This window comes from Anomaloglossus baeobatrachus, chromosome 3, assembly GCF_048569485.1.
Source record: "Anomaloglossus baeobatrachus isolate aAnoBae1 chromosome 3, aAnoBae1.hap1, whole genome shotgun sequence".
Lineage (NCBI taxonomy): Eukaryota > Metazoa > Chordata > Amphibia > Anura > Aromobatidae > Anomaloglossus > Anomaloglossus baeobatrachus.
The window spans coordinates 558,165,555-558,188,462 of NC_134355.1; the positions used below are offsets into that span (position 1 = coordinate 558,165,555).

The 22,908-nt window shown below is 48.7% G+C and overlaps 1 protein-coding gene across 1 annotated transcript in view; it reads right to left on the reverse strand.

Annotated features, from left to right (window-relative positions):
* The window catches only part of MYO7B (myosin VIIB), a 266,503-nt gene extending 244,142 nt beyond the window's left edge, over positions 1-22,361 (reverse strand). Inside the window, exon 1 of the mRNA XM_075340840.1 lies at positions 22,306-22,361. The gene's annotated coding sequence lies outside the window, so the exon portion shown is untranslated. The remainder of the gene's footprint in view (positions 1-22,305) is intronic.
* Positions 22,362-22,908: the final 547 nt, after the last annotated feature.

The window sequence follows — 22,908 nt, forward strand, 5'->3', positions numbered from 1 at the left end:
TCTCCTAATGGTGGAGATGCCCGAGTAACATGCCTGGCTATTCTTTTGACCAGAGCTAATCTGCTGCCCCCGTAGGGAAGTTAGGGGTAGAAGTGTAGAAGTGTGATGGCAACACAGATTTAGATAGGCAGGTAAAAAACAAAACTCAGACACACTGCAAACTAACAGGAACAAACAGTAAAGAACTAAGGAGGAAAGCAAGTGAAGTGAGGAAGCATCAAAAGGACAACAATGGTTAGCACTACAACCGCTCACAGCAGTAATGCACAACAACCACCAGTAAAGGCTGCTTTACACGCTGCGACATCGCTAGTGATGTCGCTCGTGAAAGCACCCACCCCCGTCGTTTGTGTGTCACGGACACGGACAGAAGCGGAGGGGTGGAGAGCAGCCGCATTATCGACACGCCTACCTCGTTGCCGGAGGACGCAGGTAAGCTGTTGTTCGTCATTCCCGGGGTGTCACATGTACCGATGTGTGCTGCCTCAGAAACGACGAACAATCTACGTCCACAACGACCAACAAGATTTTGAAAATGAACGACGTGTCAACGATCAACGATAAGGTGAGTATTTTTGATCGTTAACACTCGCTCAGAGCTGTTACACGCAACGACGTTGCTAATGATGCCGGATGTGCGTCACGAATTCCGTGATGCCGACGACATATCGTTAGAAATGTCGTTGCGTGTAAAGCCCCCTTATGTCTTGATCAATTCACCTCTCCAGAACAGTATAGATAAACTATAGCTTGCAATAACTGAAGTGTCCACCCAGCATATATAGGAGAGAAACAAATGTGACTGGCTCTCCCACAGTATGTGACCAAAGGAGATTAACAAGCAGACCAGCAGAGATTAACTGTTGCTAGTCTGCCTATGAACTACATATCTGTGGTCGACATCCAAGTCTCCCTGCACTGATCACAGACATCAGAGTTCTTATCAGGCAGAGTTCAAGAATCTGTAGTTTCCACAGATCCTGATGTCACCATAACAGTCGGCAATGCTTGCAAAAACCTCCTTGTGACACCAACTGTACTCTCATGTGCATTGAATAATTATATGATAGTTCTATGTGCATAGAATATCATTGTTCTCAGCAGCACATGTTCTGTTTACACCTGACGATGTTCAGCTGAGAACAATGATTTTTAAGCAAGCTTCTGTAGGAGGCTGACAGAGCCGCGTGCAATGTAAAGTGTATGGTTATGTAAAGTAAATGTGTAAGTGAAATGTATTAGGTAAGCTTTAGATTAAGACATAGATTTTAACAGCTATAGCAGAGTTGGTAATGTTAAGTAGGGTGCAGTGTGAGGTAAAGGTTTAGGATATAATTTAAAGAAATGTTATGTAGATGGACTTTGTTAGTAATAGAAACAGTTAATGTTAGGTCCATCTCACTGCTGGGGGGCTCTAGTGTTGAGAAGAGAGACTTCTTGGTTACAAGAGAGGAGTTCTGCTAAGGTTCTGCCTAGCAGGAGAAGGGCCTAGGTTCCAGGGTCTGTCCTGAAAACCTGATGCCAATTTCGAAAGGTCTGTAGTATAAGGCTCCTCCTGACTGGGCTTGGTGAAGCCGCCAGGGCGTGGCACGTATGGGGAGTTGTATCGAGTGTATTTACAAAGAAAGGAGAGGTTACACCTACACAGAGGTAACACAAACCATATCTATCGTGGGCATTATGGTTTGAAAAGAGCGTGAAAACCAGCTCCGCCTCTACAAAGGATGTTGGTAAGAAGACGCCCCCTGGTTAGCTGTGCCCTCCTATGGAGAGAGCCCACCTATACTAGGAAGCTAATGGGGAACAGGCGGCGGGTCTGCAGAAAGGGGTGTGAACCAGAAGAGGCAGCATCCTGGAAGGTGCGGTCCGGAAGATTGAGTCTCCCCCACAAAGACTAGCCAGCGTCATTTTCAACTCAGATGCCTAGAGAGAGAGACTGCTCTTTAAGCAAGGCTAAAAAGTTAAGGAGGGCGGCCCTGACTGTCGCAAGAGTGGTCTTCAGTTAAAAGGTATCCTGCAAACCTTCACTCCCCAGTTGTGCTTGTTGCGTGTAGGCCTACGGAACTTTTCTGTGTTCTGTGGAAGGGAGGGACAGGTCAGGAGACCTGGCTCCCCAAAGTTGGTCAGAAGCGGCTGAAAGTACTTTGTTTCCCTCCCTCTCAAGTTGTTTTGCGCATGTTGTGCACCCCTCTGTTGGACTGCGGGACTCTGAGCGATGAAATAGCTGCCTGCCTTGCCATGAACCTTGCCATTTTGCCCCATGGACTTTGCCCCTTTCCCCAATGGAACTTTGCCCAACTTGTGCCCCGGTCAAGGTTGTACAAAAATGGACAGGCGTCCAAAAGAGCGGTAAGGAGGGGAACGTAACAGCAGAGGTGTCAGCCAGGTCAAGGACTGGTGCATGATTCCTGCCATGGACAAACAGGTGTATGACCAGTGCAAAACAGAGGGAAGGAATACGCCAGTCAGAGAGTAAGAACATTGAACAACTTATCTGCTATGCAACTGATAACTGAAAGTAAAGACTGTTTTGTTAAAGAGACCCAGGGGTGGTGTGAGCTCTGTCTGCAGCCCCTGCAATTGTGGATGGAGAGGTGGACAGTGTGCCACAGGAGCAAGTAAGTGCTAGGCACCCTACGAGATCCACCAACAAACAGGGGACCGTTGACCAGGGAGTGCAGAGCACAAGCGGCTCGGTGCCCCCCCTCAATCACTTCAACTAAACAAAAAGCACTTTGCTTAATCATAAGGTTGTTGCAGAGCTGTTTAGATGGCCCAATAATGAGAAAACGATTATCTGCTAGTTTTAATATATTTGTCAAATATTCTAGATAAAACCATTAGTCATTCTAAATAAAATGGAAGACACCATTGAAAAATAGAGTTATTCCAGCTAGGAGAGTTTTCATGACATCCGGTGTGGAGAGATGCTACTGCACATTATGCCGAGTACGGTACTTCTTGAGGCAACTCTGCAATGACAGGTATTGTGCAAGTGTCCTAGTAATTGTCATAAAAAATGGGTACTGTGTGTACAAATGTCTCCATAGCTATCCTGCCCAGTGTGCAGCTCTGTCTCAGAGGGAGGTTGTACAACCATTTAAATTAACAATACTCCATGTGTGGCGCTCCTGAGACCATCAGGGTTCTACAATGTTCTGCATCCCCACTAGGATGCAGGGCCTACCCCCTTAGGTACCCAGAACCCCAGTGCCGGTGCCAACAAAAACCCAGGTAATCCCAGTTTTCCCCAACAATTCCCCATACAATGGTACTTAGCTAGGGTGGGACCATGGATGGCCGCCTAGAGGTGGAGTCACTCCAGTCCACTAGTTGACCAGGTTTGGGGGGCAGACTGTGGAGACAGGAAGACAGCAGAGAGAACGTATGTGACCAGTGAAAGTGTCAGACAGTGGAAGTGTGAAGGTATGACTGAGCAACGTCCTGACTCGAGTTGACGGTGACCTGGTACCCAGAAGAGGTGGTTGCCGGTGGAGTACTCCTGGAACTACGCACCGACGGGGTACAGAACTCTAGGACAGGAAAGAGCTTCATGCCGACCTGTTAACACCTGCACAGCAATGCGGACCATCAAGGACCTTGCTGACCCTAAAGACCTCAAAGACCGGGGAGAACCGGGGACAGGACCAGACACTCCAACCCCACACGGTTCACGCTACCGTCAGGCGGATAGAGGTGGACAAACCACAAAGCGGGGACCCCCAGTGTTCCATACTACGGGGACCCACTTACCAGAGACAGGTGCAGGGGAAGAAGGTACCAGAGAAACCAGATTGGTACTGGGATGAATGGGGACCTGGAGGCAAAACCAGCCGGCCTCGGGCAACCAGTTGACACCCTAAAAGTGAGTAAACCAGATGCACTGAATACCTGTCTGGACTCCTTCTTCCAACGCCCCCCGCACCATACACCCGCTGGGGCAATACCCTACTTGCGGAGGGATTACCATACTAGCTGCTCATACCATCAACCCCAGTAGAGACATTCTGCTCCCTATACTTAGCTGCAACACCGCAAGTGGTGTCACGAATAACTTTATTCACAAATCCCCTGTAAATATCCTCATTACAAAAAGGGCCCAGGGCACAGAACCGGGTAACGGCCACCATCATGACATCCCCAGGACGCACTCTACCCGCAACCGAGTATCCCATATCCCTGGGTGCTACAAATGCATTAAGTACCAAGAGTACTGGGTAGAGATGAGCGAGCCTGAAAAGTAAAGTTCGGTATTCGTACTGAGCATGGACTTTACAAAGTTCGGGTGTCTGGTAACCACTTGCTTGAGCATCGCCGTGCTCAGGTACTCTCGGTGCTTGCAGTGCCACTTGCAGTGTTTGAATTATCGGATGTAGTATGCACCAAAAAAAATAAAAGGAAAAAGCCTGATCACTCTTCCCCGAAATTGTTCTGTTTATGCCTGGCTGCATGTGGGACAAGAGACGATCTGCCTAATCAGTGACTTCCATTGGGGTTCAAATTAAGTTCTGAATTCTGGATCCAGAAAAGAACTTTATCTAAAGGCCGGCTGAACCCTCGGAACCGAATTTGAACGGGTGCACTCGTCTCTAGTGCTGAAAGATATTCTGAAGATGTTGTTCAATATGTCTACAAAGTTAAAAACTTTTACCATCTTAGTTTCATTACATACTGTGAGGTAAATCCGGAGATATGACGATAAATCATGATATTCAAGTATGTCAGGAAGCCCTCTCCTGGTGTCACCCCCCCTTTCCTTCACACAACTGGTTTAGCAACAAATCCCATGGCCATCTCCTGTGATATGGAGATGAGGTGGTGTGGGAACAATGGACACAGGATGACTCCCTGCCGTCACCCTGTAACAAGAGTTGTATCTCATTAGCAAGGCTATGGAAATAGCCAGACAGAACGACTCCAGTAAAAAAATGGTTCATATCTCGCAAGCCATATTTCCGATAAATATGGCAACCATAAAAATGGTGTCTCCGCATGCGGACGATGCCGGCACACCCTTTTTATGGGAGCAGGACATTGGGAAATGCCCCAGGCGTGATATCAGCCAATGGGGAACTGGCAGACAGGTCATGAGTCCCCTCGTTCTGTAGCTAAATTCATAACTGTCACAATGAGAGCATTGGCGTCCGCCTACGACGCTCCCAGGCAAAGTTATGGCCCATATTCCATGTTGTGGATTGTCCATAACTCAAGCCAGGGGTGGAGCAGTGCTCCCTCTGAGGTCACTAAGGTAGGAGGGGACCTGGATCTGCCCAGGTTGATAACCCTACTTCGGCCATTTTCCAGGGTTCTTTTCGCTGGGGGCACGTGTAGGAAACATCTGTGGGAAGGATCCTAGAAACCTGGGTACAGCGCCCCCCTGTGGCCAGACGCAACAAGGTAACTGCTGGAACTGTGTATGCCTGTTTGTAACCCATGCTTTGATTGTAACTGTACTCTGACATATGTATATTCTGTAGATTCCCTATTGTATATATTGTAGTTTCTAGTGTGCTTTAGGCTGATTAAATTATATAATTAATCTTGGGCTGTTCTGTTATCTCGATCTTGAATCCCACGTCTGTGTGTTCGGCTAATAGTTACCGTAAATCGGTTGGTGGCAGCGAATTGTGCCAAGGATTATTGTGGGGAGGCCAGTGAGATTCGGGGAGATTTTATATATTCCGCCCGCGGAGGTCGGGGGAATATATACCTTACTCTCACCGGGGACCCTTCAATAATCGGCATAAGTAGTATAGCGGCCTCCTTGCTTATGGTCGGGCAATTCCATAATTGGCCTGACTATAAGAGGGGCGCTAGAGAGCGCGTCACGTGCTCTGTCTGTCGGTCGGGAGGTATAAAGGAGGGGTGACCCCCACTTGTTACCCCCCGATTGTGACGTACTGGTAGCCAGCGCGGGGGATTTCTGAGTGACCCCCCCCCGGTGGTTTGTGACATATTGGTGGCATAGCGGTGGGATCGAGATAATAGTGTGTGTGAGTGTGAGACCCATACTCCCAGACACTAAAGACTGCCTGCAGCAGCTGTGGCTGCTGGGGTCTTCAGACTAGCTCAACACTAGAGTGTCAGAGTGCAGATACTGTAAGGTGTGTGGAGGCATCAGGTGTCAGTTCTGTGTCAGTGACCAAAAGTCTGCAAGAATGGCTGATGGCACCAGGAGCAGAGCTATGCAACTGGCCAATGCTAAGGCAGGAGCCGAAGAGAGGGAGGACGGTGCTGTGGACAGCAATGAGGAGGTTGCCCACGAGTCCTCCAGGAGCTCGACGCCAGAAAACCGTTCTGCCGAGGACATTGCGCAACCTGGCACTGCTGGACAAGATGAGGAGGAGCTCACCCAAGGTTCCTCAACGAGCCAGATGCCAGCCCTCCGCTCTGAAAGGGACAGTGAATCGCCTAGCTCTGCAGCGTGCCGCAGATCACCACGTGCCATTCCACCGAGCCTGGGAGGCTCGGATAGCCTTCTTCAAATGGCTATGGCCCTTCTCCAGGCTGGAGACCAGAAGGGCTACAAGGAACTCCTGGCAGAGCGCAGGGCAGAGCGGCAGGCAGCGCGTGACGCTGAGGCTGCGGAGCGGCACGCAGAGCGTGAGGCTGCGGAGCGAGAGCGGCAGGCAGCGCGTGAAGAGCGAGAGCGACAGGCAGACCGTGACTACCAGCTGCAGCTAGCTCAGCTCCGGCCCTCATCAGCCACATGTGACCTTCGAGACACCAAACTTCCAAAGGTCCGTGTTGAGGACTTCCCAGTGCTGGAGAAGGATGGAGACTTGGACTCTTTCTTGACTGCTTTTGAACGGACTTGCTTGCAGCACCATCTGGACAAGGACCAGTGGGCCAAATACCTGACCCCCCGTTTAAGGGGTAAGGCCCTGGATATCCTTGGGGACTTGCCTGCTGAGGCAGATCAGGGCTACGACACCATCAAGCGGGCCCTGATCCAACAGTACAACCTCACCCCAGAGTCCTACCGCAAGAAGTTCCGGAGCCTACAGAAGGGACCAAAGGACTCCTGGGCTGACCACCGGCGGGCACTTGCCCGAGCTGCCGACCACTGGACCCAAGGCCTGCAGCTTTCCACCGGACCGGAGATCCTGGACTTGTTCATCACGGAGCAACTCTTGTGGAACTGCCCTGAGGATCTCCGCCAGTTCATCCGAGACCAGAAGCCAAAGGGGTCCACGGCTACAGCTGCCCTTGCCGATGACTACACCAACAACCGGGCCCCTGAGGCCAGGAGAGCGGCCACCAGCAGCACCTGGAGAGGGGGTAAGATGAATTCTGCGACTGCCCCACCTGCCCCTAGACTGCAGGGGGTGTCCCCCTCAACTCCCCTCTCCAGGCCCGTGGCGGAACCAAGACGGTGCCACCAGTGCAACCTACCTGGACACTTCAAGGCCATGTGCCCTCAGCGTCCCAAGGCCCCGGCTCCGTCCCCGTCCCAAGGGCCGCCCAAGGTGTATTGTGTGGGTGGGGGTGGTGGTAGGTCCCTGGACAGCTTCCAACCTGTCACCGTCGGCCGGTCTGTGACCATAGGACTGCGAGACAGCGCCTCGGAGGTGACTCTGGTGCGGCCTGAGATGGTGTCCCCCCAAGACTTGATCCCTGGAAAAACCCTCGCTGTCTCCGGGATTGGAGGCACTGACCCGGCGCTGCCTGTTGCTGACATTTATGTGGACTGGGGCGCAGGGCGGGGGGTGAGGGAGGTGGGGGTAACTGATCGGATCCCTGCAAACGTGCTACTTGGGACAGATTTGGGGCAGATAACCTCCCAGTTTGGGCCCCCCCCAAGGGCTGAACCTTCAGCCAGTACTGACATGACTCCTGACAATGTTAATGTGTTATCTATGAATGATGTAAGGGAGGAGGGAGTGAACTCTGATATTTCTGCTTGCACAGACACCATAGACACACACGCAGCTGCAGCTGTGACAGGAGGGGAGGGGGTCAGAGAAAGGTGTGACAATGCCTCTACAAGTAACCAGCCTGTGAGCTGGGATCTGTTGCCCTCTGCAGGGATAAGCGGAGAGCAGGGTGCTGCAGGGGGAGGACCAGTGTGTGGGGTGGGGGCTACCACAGCAAATGTGGGGTCCCCAGAGATTTCACAGCGGGGTTCTGTTGCTGCAGGAGGGGAACAGGCAGGTGAGATTGGGGCCGGTCCAGGAGCGGAAGTGCTCCCAGGTAAGATCTCGGTGCATGGTTCCCCCACAACCGGGGTGTCAGGAAGCCAGGTAGGTCTGCCTGAACCGGCGACTTGGTCAGGAACGGAGGAGGAGCAGGCACGACCCACGGTCGCAGCGGCTGTGGCCGCTGTCACCCGCAGTGGGAGTGCTGGAAGCCAAGGGGCCTCCCGGAGGTCCGATAGCTCTTCCCCTTCTGACCAAGTGGCAGCCGAGTCAGGTGGAGGCCAGGACACAGGTCCCGGGGTACTGACTGAAGATGTGACAGTCTCGTCGATTCTGGCCACATCTAGTCAGGGGTTTCAGGCAGCGTTAGAAGCTGACGACAGCCTGAAAGCTCTTAAGGAGCAGGCGGCACAGCCTCCCTCGGACTCGGACCCGGAGCGAGTGGTCTGGGACCAAGGACGGCTGTACCGGGCCACGGTCCAGCAGGGTTCACCGGAGGCGTGGCCCAGGGACCGACAGTTGGTGGTACCCTATCCGTTCCGGACGGAGTTGTTGCGGATCGCACATGAGATTCCGATGGCCGGACACCTAGGGATCGCTAAGACCAAGGCCCGGTTAAACCAGCATTTCTACTGGCCAAAAATGGGGGCCGATGTGGCTGCCTACTGCCGTTCGTGTGAAACCTGTCAGAGAGTGGGGAAGGCGGGGCCACGCCCCAAAGCCCCACTAGTATCTCTGCCAATCATCGATGAGCCTTTCAGGAGGGTGGCTGTGGATCTGGTCGGCCCGCTGGCCATCCCCAGCAGCTCCGGGAAACGCTTCATACTGACGGTAGTGGACTATGCCACCCGGTACCCAGAAGCAGTGGCCTTGTCGTCCATTCGGGCTGACAAGGTGGCCACCGCATTGCTGGAGATTTTCTCCCGAGTGGGTTTTCCCCAGGAAATGCTCACTGACCGGGGGACCCAATTCATGTCCCAGCTGATGGAGGCCCTCTGTAAGCAAGTCCAGGTGCGACATCTGGTGGCCAGCCCGTACCATCCACAGACTAATGGCCTGTGCGAGTGGTTCAATGGCACCTTAAAGCAGATGCTTAAGATGTTGGTCGACTCCCATGGGCGTGACTGGGAGCGGTATCTCCCACACCTGTTATTTGCTTACCGGGAGGTTCCACAGGCCTCAACAGGATTCTCACCGTTTGAGCTCCTGTACGGGCGACGTGTGCGGGGCCCCCTGGCTCTGGTGAAAGAGGCTTGGGAAGGGGATTTGGCCACCCCTGGAGTGTCGGTTATCGAGTATGTCATGCGCTTCCGGGACAAAATGCAGGCCTTGACGCAACTGGTACACGACAATATGGCTCAAGCCCAGGCCGATCAGAAGCGTTGGTACGACCAGAACGCTTGTGAGAGGACCTACCAAGTGGGTCAAAAGGTGTGGGTACTGGTCCCCGTACCACAGGACAAGCTTCAGGCAGCCTGGGAAGGCCCATACCTCGTGTACCAGCAGCTCAACCCTGTAACGTACCTGGTCACCCTGGACCCTGCCCGTGGAAGGCGGAAGCCCTTCCATGTGAACATGATGAAGGCACATCATGAGCGGGAGGCATGTGCACTCCCTGTGTGCAACCTGCCCGAGGAGGGAGAAGCGGAAACCCTCTTGGATATGCTAGCCCAGGTTAGGGCAGGCGGATCCCTTGAGGATGTGGAGGTTGGCCACCAGCTCTTGGAGGACCAACGGTCCCAGCTGTGGGCCACCCTACACCCCTTCCGGGGGTTGTTTACCAACCAGCCCGGAAGGACTGACTTGGCTGTCCATCACGTGGACACTGGGGATCATCCCCCGATCCGGCGTTCAGCATATCGGGTCTCCCTGGAGGTGCAGCAACACATGCGCCAGGAGATTGACGAGATGCTGAAGCTGGGGGTGATCCAGGCATCCAACAGCGCTTGGGCCTCGCCTGTAGTCCTCGTCCCTAAGAAGGACCGAACCACTCGGTTCTGCGTGGACTACAGGGGGCTCAATGCTGTCACGGTCGCCGATGCGTACCCAATGCCACGCATCGATGACCTGCTCGATCAGTTGGCCGGGGCTCAGTACCTGACCATCATGGACCTGAGCCGGGGATATTGGCAGATCCCCCTGACTCGCAAGGCCAGGGAACGCTCTGCCTTTATTACCCCATTTGGACTATACGAGTCCACGGTGATGCCATTCGGGATGAGGAATGCCCCTGCCACTTTCCAGCGGATGGTCAACACCCTGCTCAAGGGACTTGAAGGGTACGCGGCCGCGTACCTAGATGACATTGCCGTCTTCAGTCCCACCTGGGAGGACCACCTAGAGCATCTAGCACAGGTGCTCAGGCGGATCCACCGGGCAGGTTTGACCATCAAGCCGGGAAAGTGTCAGCTGGCCATGAGCGAGGTCCAGTACCTCGGTCACCGGGTAGGCGGGAGAACACTGAAGCCCGAGCCTGAGAAAGTGGAGGCCATCGCATCCTGGCCCACCCCCAGGACCAAGAAGCAGGTGATGTCCTTCTTGGGGACCGCTGGGTACTATAGGAGGTTTGTTCCATGCTATAGTAGCCTGGCAAAGCCCTTGACGGACCTCACCAAGAAGAAGCTGCCCTCTGCAGTCGATTGGACAATGGACTGCGAGACAGCCTTCCGGGCCCTAAAGGACGCCCTGTCCAGCCCGCCCGTGCTACAGGCAGCCGACTTCACGCGGCCGTTTGTAGTACAGACCGACGCCAGTGACTTCGGCCTCGGTGCGGTGCTCAGCCAGGTGGACTCTGCGAGCCAAGAGCACCCAGTCTTGTACCTGAGCCGGAAGCTGTTACCGAGGGAAGTGGCCTATTCCACAATGGAGAAGGAGTGCCTGGCCATAGTGTGGGCCCTGCAGCGTCTGCAACCCTATCTATACGGGCGCCACTTCATCGTGGAGACGGACCACAATCCCCTCAGCTGGTTGCACACCGTCTCTGGGACGAATGGGCGATTGTTGCGATGGAGCCTTGCGCTCCAGCAATACAACTTCACCATTCGCCACAAAAGGGGCCGTGACCACGGTAACGCAGACGGGCTGTCCCGACAAGGAGAGGTCGCGGACGGGCGCACGGGGGAACACCGGAGTGTGCTGCCCCCTAGCGCCCTCAAAAGGGGGGAGGTGTGAGGTAAATCCGGAGATATGACGATAAATCATGATATTCAAGTATGTCAGGAAGCCCTCTCCTGGTGTCACCCCCCCTTTCCTTCACACAACTGGTTTAGCAACAAATCCCATGGCCATCTCCTGTGATATGGAGATGAGGTGGTGTGGGAACAATGGACACAGGATGACTCCCTGCCGTCACCCTGTAACAAGAGTTGTATCTCATTAGCAAGGCTATGGAAATAGCCAGACAGAACGACTCCAGTAAAAAAATGGTTCATATCTCGCAAGCCATATTTCCGATAAATATGGCAACCATAAAAATGGTGTCTCCGCATGCGGACGATGCCGGCACACCCTTTTTATGGGAGCAGGACATTGGGAAATGCCCCAGGCGTGATATCAGCCAATGGGGAACTGGCAGACAGGTCATGAGTCCCCTCGTTCTGTAGCTAAATTCATAACTGTCACAATGAGAGCATTGGCGTCCGCCTACGACGCTCCCAGGCAAAGTTATGGCCCATATTCCATGTTGTGGATTGTCCATAACTCAAGCCAGGGGTGGAGCAGTGCTCCCTCTGAGGTCACTAAGGTAGGAGGGGACCTGGATCTGCCCAGGTTGATAACCCTACTTCGGCCATTTTCCAGGGTTCTTTTCGCTGGGGGCACGTGTAGGAAACATCTGTGGGAAGGATCCTAGAAACCTGGGTACAGCGCCCCCCTGTGGCCAGACGCAACAAGGTAACTGCTGGAACTGTGTATGCCTGTTTGTAACCCATGCTTTGATTGTAACTGTACTCTGACATATGTATATTCTGTAGATTCCCTATTGTATATATTGTAGTTTCTAGTGTGCTTTAGGCTGATTAAATTATATAATTAATCTTGGGCTGTTCTGTTATCTCGATCTTGAATCCCACGTCTGTGTGTTCGGCTAATAGTTACCGTAAATCGGTTGGTGGCAGCGAATTGTGCCAAGGATTATTGTGGGGAGGCCAGTGAGATTCGGGGAGATTTTATATATTCCGCCCGCGGAGGTCGGGGGAATATATACCTTACTCTCACCGGGGACCCTTCAATAATCGGCATAAGTAGTATAGCGGCCTCCTTGCTTATGGTCGGGCAATTCCATAATTGGCCTGACTATAAGAGGGGCGCTAGAGAGCGCGTCACGTGCTCTGTCTGTCGGTCGGGAGGTATAAAGGAGGGGTGACCCCCACTTGTTACCCCCCGATTGTGACGTACTGGTAGCCAGCGCGGGGGATTTCTGAGTGACCCCCCCCCGGTGGTTTGTGACACATACGTTGAACATTTGTTTTGAACCCATTATGACCTATTTGTGAAGTTTTTAAGGAACTATTGTTTTTCCTTTTTTAATTTATGAATGTACAACTAAAGCAAAATTCATTATTTCCATATGTTTCCAGTACATTCCCAAGGGTTTCAACCTTTTCACGATGCATGTTAGAAATGATTAACACCCTCACCCCCTCCTTTCCACTGAACCTCCAGTGGGATTAACCCACCAACCTCAACTGAGCAACAGTGTAGTTGAATCTTCTACTATTGAAACACTGACCAATTATCTACCTCAATGAACACAACCAAAGACATAAGAAATTGCCTCATGACACCACATCTTTCTAAAAGTAATGAACCCTGCACTTTTATCCAATGTTTATGGCAATGATTGTACATAGTACATATTACTGTGCCCAAGATTGCTGTGCTATCGTACAAATATATGTAATACACGGCATTAGCGCTCTCCAGCAACTTTGCAATAGGTGTTGTTGATATTTTAGTTTTGACTTTACAGTTTTACAGTTATTATGCAGGCTTATGTATATCTATCGTAACAGACAAAATACTAATTTTGGGCAGCCTCATCCTGCAGGCACACTGCCTTTTATGTGTCAACGATTTCTGGCTGATTTACTGAATGTGATTCGGTGACAAACTTAAACTATCTAAAACAGGTGGTGGAGAAGATTCCCAGGGAGCGCAGTACTCGGGATGCAGCGGTAGTCTTGCCGGCTGCCAGCCCGTTAAATCACAATGTGTGATGCGAGGAGGCGCACATAGCATTCACTAGTGAACGTGCTCAGGGCTTACTTTGTGGGCTGGGTAGCGCGAGATGTGCTCCCGTCCCACAGAAGAAGAGGAGCAGTAGCTTTATCGGCCTTCCTGCTTTACATGCCTCCTGGACCGCTGCTGTGTGACTCCAACCCCCCCTGTGCTATGAGCCCGCCACCCAGTACTGTTCTCGCCCCCCAGTGCTGTGTATTCCCCTAGTACTGCATGCCACGCCCCCGGTGAAGTTTGTTTGAGATCATTGTCCTGCTTGAAGTTCCATAACCTAGGATGCAAACCCAGTTTTCAGACACTGGGCACTAGATTGTGACCCAATATCCTTTGGTAATCTTCAGATTCCACGATGCCTCGCAGACAACCAAGGGACCCAGTATTAGAGGCAGCAAAATAACCCCAAAATATCTTTGAACCACCAGCATATTTGACTATAGGTATTGTCTTCTTTTCTTTGTAGCCCACATTCAGTTTTTGATAAACAGTAGAATGATGTGCTTTACCAAAGAGCTCTATTTTGGTCTCATTTGTCCACAAGACACTTTCCTAGAAGGATTTTGGCTTACTCACGTACATTTTGGAAAACTGCAGTCTACCGTTTTTATGTCTCTGTGTTAGCAATGGGTTACTCATGGGTCTCCTGACATTGCGTTTCATTTATTCAAATGTCGATGGATAGTTTGCTCTGACACTAATGCACCCTGAGCCTACAGGACAGCTTGAAATGCTTTGGAATTTGAATGGGACTATTTATCCACAATCTGGACTATCCTTCGTTGGAACCTGTCATCAATTTTTCTCTGCCATCCAAGGCCAGAAAGAATAGCTATAGAGCCAATGGCTGTAAACATCTTGATTATGCTGTGCACCATAGACAAATGAACATCAAGATCTCTGCAAATAGACTTGTGAACTTGAGATTGTTGATATTTTTCAACAATTTTGGTTTTTAAGTCCTCAGACCGTTCTCTTCTTATCTTTGTGTCCTCCATACTTAGTATGGCACACACAAACACACAATGGAAAGATTGAGTCAACTTCTCCCCTTTTATCTGGTTTCAGGTGTGATTTTCATATTGCTCACAACTGTTACTTGCCACAGATGAGTTTGAATGAATACCACATGTTTAAAACAAAAAACAAAGTTGTTTACCCATAATTTTGGGTATACTGCCAACAGTTTTGTCTGGTCCATATTTAGGGTTTTATGTGAAGTCCAGTTTGCTTTTTTTTTTTACTATTTATTTGTGTTATTCCAATATACACAAAGGAAACAAACAAGTGAATAACAAAACATGTGTAATTGCAATAATTTTCTGAAAGAAACACTACATTTTCTGGAACAATTTCAAGGCTGTTTCATGGGTGCCAACACTTTCGGCCATGACTGTACATATACAGTGACGAGCAAAAGGGTAACAATGTTTTGAACTTTTGAATTTCAGGCTCCATATTTCCCCATCCAGTACATCTTTGAGTGTGACACTACCTTCATTTTATAGACAATCACCTTGGCTATTCCATACATAAATTTTACTTCAACTATTTAGCATATCATTAGTTATGCAGATTCTTGTCATGTCATTGCATTGTAACTGTTTTGCTCACTGTTTCAATTTTTTTTTCTTCCTGTATACTACAAATTACAACGTGTTCTCACATTCCCTAATAGATCGGTGTTTTATTAGGTTGATTCCCAAACAAACAGTCATTGTTTTGAATCGAGGAGCAGCCATTAGGAAGATTTCATAAGAAAAGAGACACATCATCAAACTTATTGATAGCGGTCTCTTGACCAAGAAAATTGCCAATCTGCATCATGTGAGTGCCATAACAGTTGGAAAAATATGAAATAAAGTCTGTACATCCATTAAAAGCCAAGATGCGGACGTCCAGGCAACATATTGGAGTCAACAAGTCGGCTCATCACAAGGTTTATCAGTTCTGGCATGACAAAGGCGGCAGTGGAGATGGCTCATATGCTTCATAATGGTGAGATCACAGACATCCATGCAAGCACCATGAAATGCACAGTACACAAGTCTTGAATGGTGGCCCGAAAAAAGGTGCAGAAGCCTCGATTTCAATATCGTTATAAGAAGCGTCGGCTCGAGTTTAAAAAGAAATACAAAACATGGACAGTGAAAGATTGGAAAAGAGTGATTTAAAGTGATGAGATGAAATTCAATAGACTAGGTTCTGATGGGTACAAATGGGTCTGGGAGAAACAAGGGAAAAATGGGTTAACGGATCAAGAAATTGACTAAACTGTCAAGTTCAGTGGAGGAAGACTGATGATATGGGGGTGTTTCACAGTCAAAGGTGTTGGATACTTGACCACGATCGATGGTGGTGTCAATGTTCAACTATATGTGAGTATTCTACAAGACAAATTTATTTGTACAATTGAGTACTATGGGTATGAAAATGACAACATAGTGTTCCAGGGGAACAATATCATGGGACCTGATGACAGAAACGGGACACCTAAGCTGACCCTTTTCAGAGGTACGCTAGATGGTCTGAGTTGCCAGCTTGACCTTAACTCCTGTCCAAGTCCTGATGCTACTTCCCTACCCTACCTCCAAACAAGGGGTGAGCCGGGACAGAAAACACAAACCCCACAACTAAACATGGACAGGGGAAAATGACAACTCATACACATGGCAATCACACACATAGGAACAACTTAATGTGCACAGGGGAAAACAACATAAAAAGGGGGGGGGGGGTAAACAGACTACTGGGAAACTTCCAAACCGTACAATCAGCACACCACAGACTACTGCAGTAGCACCAATGCTGCAGCCAACACTGCAAGTAGCAGAGAGAGCTTCTTTAGCTGCTTTTACCTCCAGGCCAAGCTTCCAACTGAATGAGAATTACTGGCGCCCTCTGCTGGGAGCAGAGGGTATATATATGAATTGGGAGTGGTCATAAACCAGAAACACCTGAAGAGGTGAAGACATGCTGGCTGGAAAGGAATGAAGACATTAACCCTCTCCTAATCAAAAGAAAACAAATACATTTAATGTGCAGAGTCTCAAAGAAAAGAGACTCTGGACCAGCACCTGTCACTAATCTCTACAACAGAGAGACGACATCAAAGACAATGACCAGAAGCATACATAGAGATTGGAGAACAAATGGTTCAATTACAGTGAAGTAGAGATACTGGATTGGCCCCCACAGTTGCCAGACCTCAACTGAATTGACCACATGTGGGTGTAGTTGAAGAAAAATCTGTATATATACTCAAGTGCGTCGATCAGTATGCACCAACACTAAGGCGGGCTTTGCACACTACGACATCGCAGCTGCGATGTCGTAGTGTGCAAAGCCCGCCTTAGTGTTGGTGCATACTGATCGACGCACTTGAGTGCGGGTCAAATTGAAAGTGACGCACATCCGGCATCGCAGGCGACATCGTAGTGTGTAAAGCCTAGATGATACAATTAACGAGCGCAAAAGCGTCATAATTGTATCATCGGTATAGCGTCGGCGTAATCCATAATTACGCTGACGCGACGGTCCGATGTTGTTCCTCACTCCTGAGGCAGCAAACATCGTTGTGTGTGAAGTCGCAGGAGCGAGGAACATCTCCTACCTGCGTCACCGCGGCTTCCGCAGGATATGCGGAAGGAAGGAGGTGGGCGGGATGTTTACATCCCGTCTCATCTCCGCCCCTACGCTCCTATTGGCCACCTGCCGTGTGACGTCGCAGTGACGCCACACAACCCGCCCCCTTAATAAGGAGGCGGGTCGCCGGCCAGAGCGACATCGCAGGACAGGTGAGTCCATGTAAAGCTGCCGTAGCGATAATGTTCGCTACGGCAGCTATCATAAGGATATCGCAGCTGTGACGGGGGCGGGGACTATCACACTCGGCATCGCAGCATCGGCCTGCGATGTCGCAGCATGCAAAGTACCCCTAAGAACGTGTAGAAGAGACCTGTGGTCAGATTCCAGTCGAGTGTTGCTTGAATCTGATCGAGAGCATGGCCACAAAGTATTTGGCAGTGTTGAAAGCCAAAGAAAATGTACAAAATACTAACAAAATAATAATTAAATTTAGATTTGTAGAAGCAAAACAGTAACAATGCCCTAACATGTCAAGAATCTTCATAACTAACCATATGCTAAATAGTTGCAAGACAAATTTATATATGAGATAGTCAAGAAGATTGTCTATAAAATAAAAGCAGACTCACACTCAAAGCTGTAGTAGATAGTGAGATATGGAGCCTGAAAGTCAAAAGTTCAAAAAAATTGTTACCCTTTTGCTTGTTATTGCATATAGTAAATACACTGAGCAAAAATCTAAACGCAACACTTTTGATTTTGCTCCCATTTTCATGAGCTGTATACAAAAGGCCTTTTTCTCTCAAATATTGCTCACAATTTTGCGTAAATCTGTGTAAGGGAGCACTTCTTTGCCGAATTAAACTATCCACCACATAGATGTGGCATATCAAGATGTTGATTAGACAGCATGATTATTGAACAGGTGTGCCTTAGGCTGTCCACAATTAAAGGCCAATAAATTTAATGTTCCTTTCTCTACCATAATCTCAACCTGTACGGGGCAGATTGCATGTATGTCATTGTGTGGGTGAGTGGTTTGCTGATGACAACATTGTGAATTGAGTGTCCCATGGTGGCGGTGGGGTTATGGTATGGGCAAGTGTATTTTATGGACAATTAACATGTACATTTTATTGATACCATTTTGCATAGAGATACCGTGATGAGATTCTGAGGCCCACTGTTGTGCCATTCATTGATGACCATTGCTTCATGTTGCAGCATGATAATGCATGGCCCCATGTCGCAAGCATCTGTCCACAATTCCTGGAAGCTGAAAACATTTTAGTTATTTGAATGGCAGCGTACTCACCAGAAATGTCACCGATTGAGCATGTTTGGGATGCTCTGGATTGGTGTATGTGCGCTGCGCTCCACTGCTCGGGTCCGGCTGCTGCGGCTGTTGCTGCTCGGTGGTGGCTCGAGCGGTGGGCCGGATCCCGGGGACTTGAGCGGCGTTCCTCGCCCGTGAGTGAAAAGGGGGTTGTTTGTGGGGATTGGATATTGTCCGTGACGCCACCCACGGTTGTGGTGAGGTTGTGACACCACCGCTGCTCTGGACGGGAATCCCGAGAGCGATGACAGGGAGCAGCTTGGATGTTGGTTCTCCCCTCCGTGAGTAGGGGGTTGGTTGTCCCGGGGCCCGGTGATGGGGTAGGTAGGGATGGATGGCAGGCGGGTTACGGGGCCTGGTGAGGTGCAGGGTCGCGGGGGCAGCGCTGTGCCGCACGGCACGGTGGTACTCACTCAGCCAATGATGAGGACACAGTTCTTGGTAAAACACACAGCTGGATGGACGGGTCCCACAGACGGCTGCGGTGTTGTTTCTCCCGGCAGGTTGATAGTGACTGCCTTTCCCTGCACCTATGTAGTGTAACGGTTCCAATGAGTTCCAACCGGTAACCCGCTCCCCGGCTTGGATATGGGCCGGAGGAGCCCCTTTTGCCCGCAGGCTCTGGCCCTGGGAACGGAAGCCTTGGCGGTGGCTGTGTTTCCCTCTCTTGGTTGGACTGTTGCCTTCTGTCGGGACTTGGCTGCTGGGAAACTCAAGAGGTTCCCTTCGCTAACGAATTTGGCAAATTCACGGCGACTCCTAGCCTTGCCGGGGTCCGTAAGCCCTTGCCAGATGGTGCTGACTTCTCTTTGTGTACCGGTCCGGTACCGCCGGGCCACCGCCCGTCCACGGTCCTTGCGGTAAACTCCGATAGGCCACTCCTGCAGACGGTCACCACCGTCTGCCAACCTTGCTGATCCGTCCGGGCCACACACCTGGACCAACTTCAGTCTGCTCACTTGCCACTCTCCTTCCTCTCACTTTCACCTCTCCAACCAAACTGACTGTTTTCCCGCCTCCAGGACTGTGAACTCCTTGGTGGGCGGAGACCAACCGCCTGGCTCCACCCCCTGGTGTGGACATCAGCCCCTGGAGGAAGGCAACAAGGGTTTTTGTCTGACTTCGGTGTGCCTGACCAGGAGTGTGGGGTGTGTTGGTGTTGTTCTCTGTGCCCCCTGGCTTCTCCAGGCGCCACATATGCGACAGCGTGTTCACGTTCCTGCCAATATCCAACAACTTTGCAGCCATTGAAGTGGAGTGGATCAAGACTCCACAATCAACAACACGATCAACTCTATGTGAAGAAGATGCATTGCTCTGCATGAGGGACATGGTGGTCGCACCAGATACTGACTGTCTTTCTGCCCCCTTCTGACCACTTCAATACTGTAAAACTGCACATGTTAAAGTTGCCTTTTATTGTGAGCAACCTAAGGCACACCTGTGCAATAATCATGCTGTCTAATCAGCATCTCAACATGGCACACCATTGAGGTGAATGGATTATTTCTGCAAAGGAGAAGAGCTCACTAACACAAATTTAGACAATTTGTGAGCAATATTTAAGAGAAAAAAGCCTTTTGTATACATAGGAAAAGTCTTAGATCTTTGACTTCAGCTTGTGAAAAATGGGAGCAAAAACTAATGTTGCGTTAACATTTATGTTCAGTGTATGTATATACATCAGTGTTTTGTATGTGGGTTAGTGTTAGTTTGTGATATGGGGTGCGTATTAGTGAGTATGTATGTATTTAATTATATTAGTGAATCAATAGGTTTCTGCTGCATGTCCAGCACCTTAAAAACATTTCAGCTGCACCCCAATTCTGCAGGTCCAGCACTGTATTTCCACTACAGGCTGCAACAGTAATATCACAACAAGATCATGTGACAGTTACAGTCAATCACTGGGCTCAGTGGTAATGCTGAGGTTGTCAGTTTAAAAAGGCGGAGCCTAGTGATTGGGTGCAGTGCGTATGTGAGCTTAGTCGTGATGTCAACACTGCAGCCTATCAACAAAGACCGAAGCAGCAATGGAGAGGCAGTGCTTGAGAGGGTGTGTATAACTGAGTTTCTTATGTTTGCAAGCCTATGGAATAAACAAAAACATCTTGAAAAATTCTCTGTTCATATGAAGTTTACAACCGCTGTTTAAAATATTTTACAGAAAGTATAGATAAAAGCGGATTTCTAGGCAGGAGCAAATTTTCGGCAAGGACTGTAGCATGTTAAGTCCTAACAGTGTGCAATATACTCAGTGTCAGGATTCTGTCAGGGGAAATCTATATTCAGTAAAAACAGATTTTACTGCTGAATTGAGAATTATAATTTTTAGATTAAATGATCAGTCCAATAGGATAAATAAGATTTCTCAAATCAAATAAGTTATGAAGTTTTTTTTATTTTCATACATACTATTGAAAAAAACAAACAGTTAAGGGCACTTTATACACAGCGACATCGCTAGCGATGTCGCTGGTGAAAGCACCCGCCCCCGTCGGTTGTGCGTCACGGGCAAATCGCTGCCCGTGGCGCACAACATCGCTAACACCCGTCACACGGACTTACCTGCCTAGCGACATCGCTGTGGCCGGTGAACCACCTCCTTTCTAAGGGGGCGGTTCGTGTGGCCTCAAAGCGGCGTCCCTAAGCGACCGCTCAATAGAAGCGGAGGGGCAGAGATGAGCGGCCGTAATATCCTGCCACCTCCTTCCTTCCTCATTGCCGGCAGCCACAGGTACGAGGTTGTTCCTCCTTCCTGCGGTGTCACACATAGCGATGTGTGCTGCCGCAGGAACGACGAACAACATTGTACCTGCAGCAGCAATGATATTTGAGATTAGAACGACGTGTCAACGATCAACGATATGGTGAGTATTTTTGATTGTTAACGGTCGTTAGTGCGTTTCACACGCAACAACGTCGCTAACAAGGCCGGATGTGCATCACGAATTCCGTGACCCCAACGACATCTCGTTAGCGATGTTGTTGCGTGTAAAGCGGCCTTTACTCTTTAACTGCCCCAGCCATCAGATAGTCTGGTTTTGGTACCCCTATCAATTAGCTGTCGTCACTAGAAAAATGTAATGTATTTTTCATTGTGACCACTGGTACTACTTATCAACTTTCCATATGACTTATTTAAGGACAGGGACTGACTTTCTGAGACAATGCCATTAACAATATCAGAATACACAATAAAATATTTTACATTCTGAGTAGAGGAAATGCTGTATATAATTCATAGTCCAATAGTAAATGATTTGCAATGATAGCAGATTAAAGGAACGATGATTTAAATGAAACACAGTTTAATAATTTATCCCACACTGCTAACAAAATAAGGAATCTATAGAGCTGGCAGAGTAAATGGCTTCCATCAGGAATATATGACAATCAGTTATGATTGCTTTAGATTAAAGATTAAAGCTCACAATGTTAGATGTCTGATTATAGAGAATGTTGCTGAATCAAATACAGTACCGCCTATTACTGAGCAGACATTTTCTATAGAAATTTGGATGGGTAACCATGATCCAGTAGTTAATATATAATTGTAACGTAACATTATTAGTGCAAAGAAAAAAAAACCATCAGAATACATATTTTGGTAACAAATACTGATTAGAAGTTACTATAGACATATTATACTGTTCAGCTGTCATTCTTCATCCTAAGTAAACGTTGATAACTAAGGAAAGGGAGCGGCGCTCGTTTCCGTAGGTGAAAAATAAACAAATTAGGCCAAAAACTTCAACACAGATGATCAGTTCTTCTCCTTTGCCACATAAAAAACATTAAATTGTCAGCACATTATGATTTAAAGAAATTACTTTACCTAAATCACTGTAAAGTCTATGTGAAGCTTATCTGAAAGACAATGTTATTCAGTAGTACATCTTCAGCCTGAAAACATGTATACATTTTTTACCATCCACAAATACATTGCTGATTACTAGTCTTAATTCCTTAATTCCTAGCGTTCATGTAAATCTACTATATAAGGATTACCTACTGTGTGTTGCTCAGTCGAGATTCCCAGGAAAAAGAAATTTTTCTCACTTCTCTCCAGTGTCATTTATGAGCGGACTTTGCTCTCCTTGTAGTCGAGTTAATACACGTCACTTACCTCATTTACATAACCATAAATTAATATCTAGTAACCTTTTAATTCCCAGCAGCCCTATGTTTCGCAGAGGTAAACAATTATATAATGTTGGATAAGTTCATAGTTTTACAGAACTAAAAATAATTTAATTATTATAATAATTGGCTAGTTATTAAACTGCAGAATAACAATAAAAAGTCTAAAATACTCCAGATACTCCATGACAATTGTATAATGATTGCTCACTATTCAAATCTTTATCCCCTTGAGTTCCTGTGACATAATATTATAATGCAGGTGTAAGTGGTGGACAGTGGTGGTCGCGTTCCTACAACTGAAGACACCAATCGTTTAATGTAATGTAGTGTGAACACTGTCCTGCGTCGTTATAACTATAGTGATGTAAAGTGTCACGTAAATTGTATTGTAACATACTGTTTGCTTGTGTAGTGTAAGATAAGTAATGTAATATATATATAGAGTGTGATAAGCATTGATAATGTGAT